The sequence below is a fragment of the Anarrhichthys ocellatus genome, unplaced genomic scaffold (genome assembly GCF_004355925.1).
Source record: "Anarrhichthys ocellatus isolate YVR2014 unplaced genomic scaffold, GSC_Weel_1.0 scaffold27, whole genome shotgun sequence".
In the NCBI taxonomy this organism is placed as follows: domain Eukaryota; kingdom Metazoa; phylum Chordata; class Actinopteri; order Perciformes; family Anarhichadidae; genus Anarrhichthys; species Anarrhichthys ocellatus.
Window position 1 is genome coordinate 2799750 of NW_022280057.1, and position 9233 is coordinate 2808982.

The window sequence follows — 9233 nt, forward strand, 5'->3', positions numbered from 1 at the left end:
ACACACACACACACACACACACACACACACACACACACACTAAGATTAGCAGTCTTTGTCTTACAGGAACCTCAAAGACCAATTAGATTGAGAGACGGGTGTGACAAATTTGTCAAAAATACGATGATAGATATCACTTTGGCAGTGAGCAAACATGGCTGGGGATTTCACTCAAGTGCAGTCATTGACAAGGCACTGTCAGGAAATGTGTCATCTTCAGCAGACCTGCCAGTTGACAAGGATGCAGTTTGGGATTGAGACTGATCAATTCCCAAACTGCCAACAAGACGTGGCTCTGATAGCGACGTTTTATTTTGTGAAGTCAAAAAAAGTACTGCTCGCTTGGATATATTGTCAACTTTTTATTCGCATCACAAGCCTGCACCGTCCCAAGATACAGAAGTAGGAGACAGTGCGCAGCAAATTTCAGATAAAAAAAGAAAGAATCGGCGTGTATTTATCTGTGGTTTCAAAACTTTGGACCTTCTTACATTTCTGTTTGGACACAGCAGAAGAGGCGTAGAGTGCACATGTCTGGGTTTCTTGTTTAATGTACACCAATTCAACACGCCTAATACTTGAGCTCGTATTCGGCCACAATTTCGAAAGTGAAATCCAATACTCAAAGCACTTTCCTCTTCAAAGTCGTTTCCTGTTGTGCTTTGTGACCACAATAGTGTCAATCTTATACTTTCAAAGCCTCATCTCCGTGTCAGCTTCGAGTAGCTGTCTATACATGTCTGCGAATAGAGTTGAGGCTTTGATGGCTGGTCTGAAAACAGTTGGGGACGTGACGACAAAATCCCAAAAGGAAAAACTATTTCTATTGATTTGGCTGCACGAGACCTCTGGTTTGTGAAATCACTCTCACAAGCAAAACGTTGTGTTTGATGCTCACAACGACTTGGAGGCCTTAGTTAGTAGGCTGAAAGGCATTGTGGGAGCTATATGAAGGAAATTCCCAAATCAGCTGTAAATTACAAAAAGGTTATCTCTATAGAATCTATGGATACCAACACTCAATTTGAGCGGAAACTGAGTATTAAGCTACTTCGAATGAGCAGCATGTTTGTAATTAGCATATTCATTTGCCTCAATTAGTGCTGGAAAAATACGTAGTCGATTAACATAAAATTAATGGACAATTGTGATGATCAAATAATCGTTGAAGACGGCAGAAATACCAAATATTCACTGCTGCAAGATGTGCACATTTGAGTATTTGCTGCTTTTCTTTGTTTATGATTTAAAATCAGATATCGTTTGACGTTGATCACAGAAAACAAGAAATTGGTAGATGAAGCCTCGGCACTGCACACACTTGTAATGGCCATTTTCAAACAAACAATCAGTTGATGTAAAGAAGTCAACAGATAAGGTGCACGGATAGTTTTAGCCCTGCCTTCTAAAGGAATGCGTTTCACTGTATTCCTGTTCGAGATGAACGTCTTTGTATTACATTTCTACCACCATGAATCATGCTTCCTTGTTCCAATAGTCAAAGATATGAGGTTTGTGGACATGTTAGAGAAAAAGCTCTTAGTGTTGTCCTAAACAATCGCCATTTGAAAAGCTGCGTTTGAAGCCATGCCAAGTGATTGGGAATAATCAGATGACAATAATCAGATGAAAAGAGAGGCAATCTCAATAAACTTTGTCATTCAACTATTCAAGGTTCAATCATATCAGAGGTGTTTTGCATAACTATGAGACCCTGGTTCTAATCCTCAAAGGGTTCGGGGGCTACTTGGCTTTGCACTGTAGTCATTCAAGGTCTCAACCCGGTAGGAAATATGGGCTGCCATAGCAACACAAAGATGGCCTCTAAAGGCTTAGCATAATTCTTCCCTAATAGAAAAATAACAGCGGCAAATCCCGTCCTTAGTGAACTGGCTTATTTGACAGAGGCAGACTCCCACCTGTGAAGCACATAGTCACCACACCAATGCGCTAAGACTACGATAAGATGAAAAAGAGCCCATCTCTGGATGGGGATGGGCGGTCTAAGCTCAAGCCAAATTCTTTCTCTTCTCTGAAGCTGAAAACAGCCCACAGTGTGTCTCTGACTAGCTTTAGGTTTTTGAAGCTGGACAATATGAGCTGCCAAATGAATCATACTCTCTATATAGTACTTCACTTTGAAGTGCTTAAGCTGTACTCTGAGAAAGTTTTTGGCAGAAGGAGATAGCTTATATATGATCAAATCTCAGCCAGTGAATTGTTTTTACCTCCTCTCTCTGGTTTTAGTGTTCACGGGATGTTCTCGTGGTAGAATTGTGGCATTAGGATGTTCTAAACCTGCCTGGTAACCGCTCCTCTCCCCTCTGATTGTGATCACAAAATATGTGCTCCCCCTCCCTTCAGCCCACCTCCCGCTTTGTTGCCAGGTACCACGGAGATGGATTCTTGTCACTGTGTGAGTTGCATCAGAATGATGAGCACTGTGGAGAGAATAAATTACCGCCACACTTTAGAGTGGGAGGCATGTAAGTACCAGCCGCTACAGCGGTACGTTGCTCTCTGCTTATAGAATCGCTAATGAGAAGCCATACCCGGGCGATGTTGCAGCCATGGCGATCGAGCTAAAAATCAAAGGCTTTATGAAATCATTACTGTCAAAGCTAGCTATGGAAATCAAATGATTGCCCAACATGAGTTTCTGTAAAAGGTATATACTGTATATGGGGCTGTTTAGTCACATGCAAAGGCTACAATAGAGAGGGAGAGGGAGTTGTAATCGAGAAATGCGATGTTTCCTCTGCTGCGCGCACCTGAGTCAGCCATTTTTAGCTCCACTGGATTTCTGTTTATTCACTATATTCAGCAGCTAGAGCCTCATTGTCTGGCTCAGACGCTGCATCTTGCTGTCAGTATCCACTCGTCTATTTCCGTCTGCTGGGATGAGTCCTGCTAGCTCACTCCTGACTGCGTATAATCTCATCAATGTCGGCGATGTTTTCCTGCTTGACAGCATTCAAGAGCATGAAGTCAAGATGACAGAGCAGAACTGAAAGCAAGATTATCGTTATATCATGATGTATTCTCAGCTCAGGGCAGAGAAAGCTACGCGCTTTTGGTTTGCTGTTACCTAACAACTATATCGATATAAAAATCAATACAAGCTAAAAAGATTTGCGGCTTAATATCTTAATTTCATTGAAGATAAATTCTCCCTATCTTATCATCTGGCACATGTGGTTCTGTTAACCATCAGGGTGATGTATTAGTACTCTAAAGGGACTTTTTCTGTCATGCAAATTCACCAGCTTTCTTTTCTTATCAATTCATCTTTTTGCTCTTGGGCAAATATGCAAAATTCATGTATTAATATTCCATTCCTCCCATGGTATTAGGAGTTATTCAATATATTGCCATCAAAAACAATATATTTTTCTTTGCCCTTCACACCTTGAAATTCTGCTATTGTTAAGCCTCTTTATTGGATCCTATACATTCCTGAGGCTTGCCTATATTATGGAGTGATTGGCAGTGGTGTCTTCACATTGGGCAATTATGTCCATAATGGCCATATGTGGCACTGAATCCATTTTATAGTGCAGCCTAAGTGGTTAGGTGAACAGTGGAATAGAGTAATTAAATCAACACTGTGTAGACGGCTGTCCAATGAGAGGCAATCCCACTGAACGTGGGCCTGTAAGCCTCCTTCCTGTTCCAGTCTTACGCCGAGCAACTTAATACATCAAAGCTCGCTCAGCACCATGTCTCCAAGAATCACATCTCCATGAAAGAATGGCCTCAGTTGAGATATGGGCACCTCTGGCCTTATTTAACGTGCATGGTCCCCTCCCCCTCTCCAGGCCTGAATCCGAGGATGGAGTGGCTATCTGACGAGATCACACAGAGAGGTGCAAGGCCTTAAAGGCAAAGAGTTACTGTGCATCCTACCAGGAGTCTCAAATGGGTTCTATTAAAACACGTTCAATATGCCGGTCAGGGCTTTCAAAGTGCTGCACACCCTCTAGCCCCGGCAAACTCAAAGGGCATCAATACACATTCAGTGAGGGGAATTTGGCCCCCATTAATTTAATGAGTCCAGGGTATTAGTATGCCATAGCCAGCTGCGAAGTCTCCCGTTTTTCATCTCTGGTGGAGTTTTAAGGAAAGATCCACCAACCTGGGAGTGACAAAGGAGAGCGGGCAGCAAGGTGCGCTCATCTAATCTGAGATCAATCTCTAGCTGTCAGTCCTCAGAGGGCAATTTCCAGTGGTTAAGATGTCTTTGTGCAAGCTGGAAATCCAGATAAAGAATGCAGAGTGGCACTTTTACTGTCACCAAGAGAACTTTGCAGTCTCTTAATCATGATTGCATCCTCAGAAAACAGACACCAAAAGTTGTAAAAAAAAAAATAATGGGCAGGGGATTGGTGCTTGGAGGCATATTTGCATAACATATTTGGAAACATGCTGTGGTCATTATAGCACTGTGAGCTCTCTTTTTTCTCATTTAAATCATGTCTACAGTCACTTCACAGTTAATTAACTTGGTAAACAGCGATGTTGCTTTCTAAAGCTCTAACACCTGACTTAAAGAAGAACACACAGCCTGTCAGTACACAATGAGCTGACTTGCGACTGACAGTCACCTGTAAGGGATTACAGAGACAGTGGAGTTTGCCAGGGCCTGTCAACCAGGAAGTAGCAGCTGCTGGAGATAATTAAAGGCATAACAACATGGTAACATAGCCCAGCTCAGGGCCACATCAAACACTCTTCTTCATGCCAGTCTGGAATCTCATCTCTGGGATGTTGAGGCCCTCTCTGACCTGTGCTGGGAGCCTGCTGGGCCCTCGGCCTGACCTGAGAGCTGCGAAGTGAATTAGAATGGGTCAGGATCACTGTGGGGTGCACCTGGAGCAGACTTACCTGCATCTGTGTATCTGCATACCAAAACGTGGCCATGCGGCTGTGCAGACGTGGGTGCATGGACTCTGACCTGCACAACAAAGTAAAAGAGAGAGCCTGGGTGAGAGGTCAGGAGGAGAGAGGAGGCTCAGGGAAAACACACGTAGGACGCATTGGCTGAAGATGATCAGAGGGACACATATGTCTCAGCTGAGGAAGAACCACGTGCCCTCAGATGTCCTGGTGAAACATGAGCTCAATGTAAACACATCTCCTCAGAACGGATTGTGCTAAAGCTATGCTTAATTTAGAGATAAGCTTCAATTAAGAGTCAATAACACTGTTTATGTGGTTATCTCCTGTTAAAAAAGATACTTGAATTTGCACAGTTACAGATTAAAAAGCTGTTTACTCTCAAAAGAACACTGAGCTCAAACATAATGAGCACTCTTTCTGAACAAAAGTACCTGAGGCCCACTGAGGAAAGGTTGTTCCAGCCAATATTTATAGACATGCGATAAAAGACAAAAGATAAAAGAACGGATGGTTGACTCTCTCCGGTCCGTCTGTTTCTTCTCTGAATCTGTATGTCAGCTGTAGAGCCTGTGTGTAGCTAACCAGAGGCATATCCAAACAAATCTTTTATAAAAACCTGCAGTTGCAGCGATGATGTACCAGATAAAGCTGTGGAAATAGTTGTATCACATGATAGAAAGTACTGAGTATTCATGAGTTTATTCAGGTAATCTTGAAAGCTTGTGCGTAAATAAACTGCAATTTTATGTTTTATTCCACCGTTTTTAGTTTAAATTCTCATCACCTTCTGAACCAAATGTTTTCCTGTTTACTAACTTGGAAGTCAGCTTTCAAGGCTCAAAATGATGGGGCTGATGAACACGATCATATAGGTGGCAGTTGCAGTGCTGATTCAATATTGACTCTAAAAGGAGCGTGGCAGAAGGGTGTGGGCGTTGTCTAGGTCCAGGGATCTGGCCCTGTTAGGTGGAAGGCTCTGGATGCTGGTGCTAGTGCCCTTCTGCCACGTCTAAGAAGACATCTGCAGTACGGCACCATGGTGCGTCTCCCCGGGGAGCCACGCTGCAGCACCCGCCCACCTGAAGCAGGTCTCCGTCTCCACCTGCCACACGGAGCGTTGACACAGCGTCACACAGCGATGCATGCAGGCAGACCTGTCTGCAGGCATGTCGCTCAGACATGCCTGCACGGACACAATTTGCCACCGTCTTGGGGAGGTGAACACAGCACATCTGACGTATGCAGAGAGCATGCTCCAAAATGCACCATCAAAATAGAGGATTTTCTTTTTTTTGTCTTGTCTGCTAACACTTCAGAATTACAGAGAAAAATTGAATGCAGCTTATGTTGGATATTTGTACGCCTGGCGAGCAGTAGGCCTGAACAAAATGAGAAAGCCCTTGACTGGATTTCGGGGGCCTAATATTATTCTGCCACCCTGGGCAGCCCAGGTTCTCTTGTTGTGTAAAATAGAGCGAAGGCAACTTTCCGCTTCACGTCTTTATGGCTTCATGCTCGGAGTGACTGGCTGTGAGGGTCTGAGTGCTGTGTTCTTTCAGCAGTCATCGTGTGGTCTCAATCTCTTTACACGTTTCACTGCCAGGCTCCTCTCCACCAGGCCTCCCCAAACTGTGTAATCAGCAGATGTCTTTATAGAGCAGCCCACTGCCATGTGCACACCCTGCATTCTTTGCCAATTTCATTCTGGCAATATATAATTTTTTTTCTTTTAGATTATTATTTTTATTCGTTGGTTGGTTCTTAATGTGTCCTGGGGTTGCAGATATCGATTCACTCAGCAATTTGAATTCACATGTCTGAATGATATATCCCGAGTGTACTCAGTTTAGTCTATTATCCCTCAGACCTGCTGATTTAAACAAACTGACGTAAAGTAATTCAAAAGATTCCCTTGACCTTCCCAAAGACAAAGTCAAACTAGCTGAGCAGGTTTTAGGGATCAACATCCCTGAATAGTTTCAGTTATATAACCAAGGACTCTACTCTCATGAAGAACATTTTGTGAAAAAACAAGTGTTCTTGAATTGCTTCATACAAAGATACGAAAACTGTAACAAAAATCCAAATTATGCTGAGCACTCTATATTAAATGTATCAGCAGTGAAATTTGTGATATTGTACTGAAATGATTTATGTTAGAAACTGGTATTGTGATGATTATTTACACTGTGATGAAATGGCTGAAATACACGAGACATTACTCATAATATCAGTGCAGTCCTTAAAGTATCATTTTACGGTACTTGTACTTTGTGTTTTTTCATTTCATTTTACTTTTGCACTTCTACTACACTACTTCTAAGAAGGAAATATTCAGTTTGTTTTATTACTTTACTACACCTATATTTTCAGATTACTATATGACGTTTATGAAATGATACATTGTTAAGAATTAAACGAAGGCTGCAGCTATTCGATCATTTCATTTTTAATAATTTCAATTAAGTGTTAAGTGTATGAATCATCAAACACCCAATACAACTTTGCAGAGCCCCAAGCGATGTCATTATTTTTATCTGACTGATAGTCCAAAACCAGAAAATATTTGATTTACTGTCTTATATGAAGAAACAAGCATGAAATCCTCATATTTTGATAGTCCAATCATTTTTTTATTGACCACTCGCTGATTAAACTACCTGACAGGTAAACTTAGCTCCACCATGTACAACTGGATCATTAAAATGCTGCTCATGAATGTGATACTATAACGTAAGATAGGTAATATAACACTGACAAGAGGTCGTACAGTATGCTGCCTAATAGGTACTTTTACACTTTATTTTGCTGCTAATACTTTTGTAGATTTACTTAAAGTTAATCAAAGTCTTAATTTAATGCTGATGCCTCTATGTGACCTACCTAAACGAACGAGGCAATCAGCGCAAAGTACTTTACTCGTACATTAGCTAGTTAAAAGGAAGCCTGAGGAGATTTTTTTGATGTATTTTGTGGTTATGACTGATACTGGGGCAGGATCAGCGAAGAGAGAAGAAAAAAGAATTGACCGAAGAACAAAGAAAAAGTTAAAAAGGGACAGTGATGCGTGCGAAAACACAAGTCGACATTGGTCGGCCATTCAGCAGATGGAGTTAGTTACTAATCCTGAATTGGCCCTCTTCTTTCTAGACTGAAATATGTCTATTTTATTTCAATAGTGATTCCTGTAGTTTTAGTAGTGGGGGCAAAATGTTTTTTTGTAACTCTGGGGGTCACAGCATGGTGGTGGCAGCACTGGATCAAACCAGTCTAACGGTAGCAACAGAACGTTTGCTGATCCGGCTGTGAGTCGGGGCGGTCCGGTATGTCGCCCGCTTTGTTGAGCAAGCACCTCAAAGCTTTCAGTGATTATGAGCATAATGACCGACCAGGCAATCGATTGTAGTTTTTATGAAGTTGATTATCAAGACCACTGAAGTGAGTTAACATATTTGTGACAGAGTTGCGTCTTTCTTGCACTCGCTTCCAAAAACAAAAGCACGTGCTAGCCTGATCAAGATCTTAACAACAAGAGGCAGTGGTGCTCATGGAAAACACTACCGCTTTTGTCCACAGGGGCTGCCAACATCAACGCAAAATATAAGTTCCTCGGAGTTGCTTAAGTAGAATTTTGAAAGCAAAACTTTAACTTGTAACAACGTATTTCTACAGGGATGCACTGTACTTCAGTAAAGGATCTGAATACTTCTTTTATAGCTCTCCATATGTTTATATAGAAGTCAGTTTGCAAAACGAACTTTTCTGGCCTGAACATGGCTCCGCGAGGCAACACCCATTGATCCATGTGACAGCATGCATTTCAGCACCACCTGGACACCATCAGGGCATCAACATGCCAGTGTTCCTTGTCTGTCACCATCTTCAACATTGCTGCAGAAGGTGGCAGACTTGTTAAGGGTTGGGTACTCGTGAAGTGAGCTGTCAAAATTAGCAACGTTTCTGGTTAGTTTAAAAGGCAAAACGGGTCGCGCGCCGTATCAACAGCTAAGACCCAAGAGGGACGCTGTGATGTTCGCCGCTGAGAAATTATTCATTACTGTATGTTATCACATCAAGAAAGTATTTTTTTCATTACCATCTGAAATAACCTGTCAGTAATGGGAACTAATTATTTCTTATCATGGTGCCATATTAAGTCATATAACAGTGTTGATACTTCTGTTACTTGCTCCTTAATGTCTAACCTGACCTTTGATGGCGATTGTGTTAATGACAACTCCATGAATTCCCTTTTCATTAATTGGCGATTTGGCTAGTGTAATGACATGGTGTGTGTGTGTGTGTGTGTGTGTGTGTGTGTGTGTGTGTGTGTG

At 42.0% G+C, this 9233-nt stretch overlaps 1 long non-coding RNA gene across 1 annotated transcript in view; it reads right to left on the reverse strand.

Moving 5' to 3' along the window:
• Positions 1-9233, reverse strand: part of LOC116391880 (uncharacterized) — a 24709-nt gene that overhangs the window by 8759 nt on the left and 6717 nt on the right. Inside the window, exon 2 of the long non-coding RNA XR_004213297.1 lies at positions 4885-4954. This is a non-coding gene — a long non-coding RNA (uncharacterized LOC116391880). The remainder of the gene's footprint in view (positions 1-4884; positions 4955-9233) is intronic.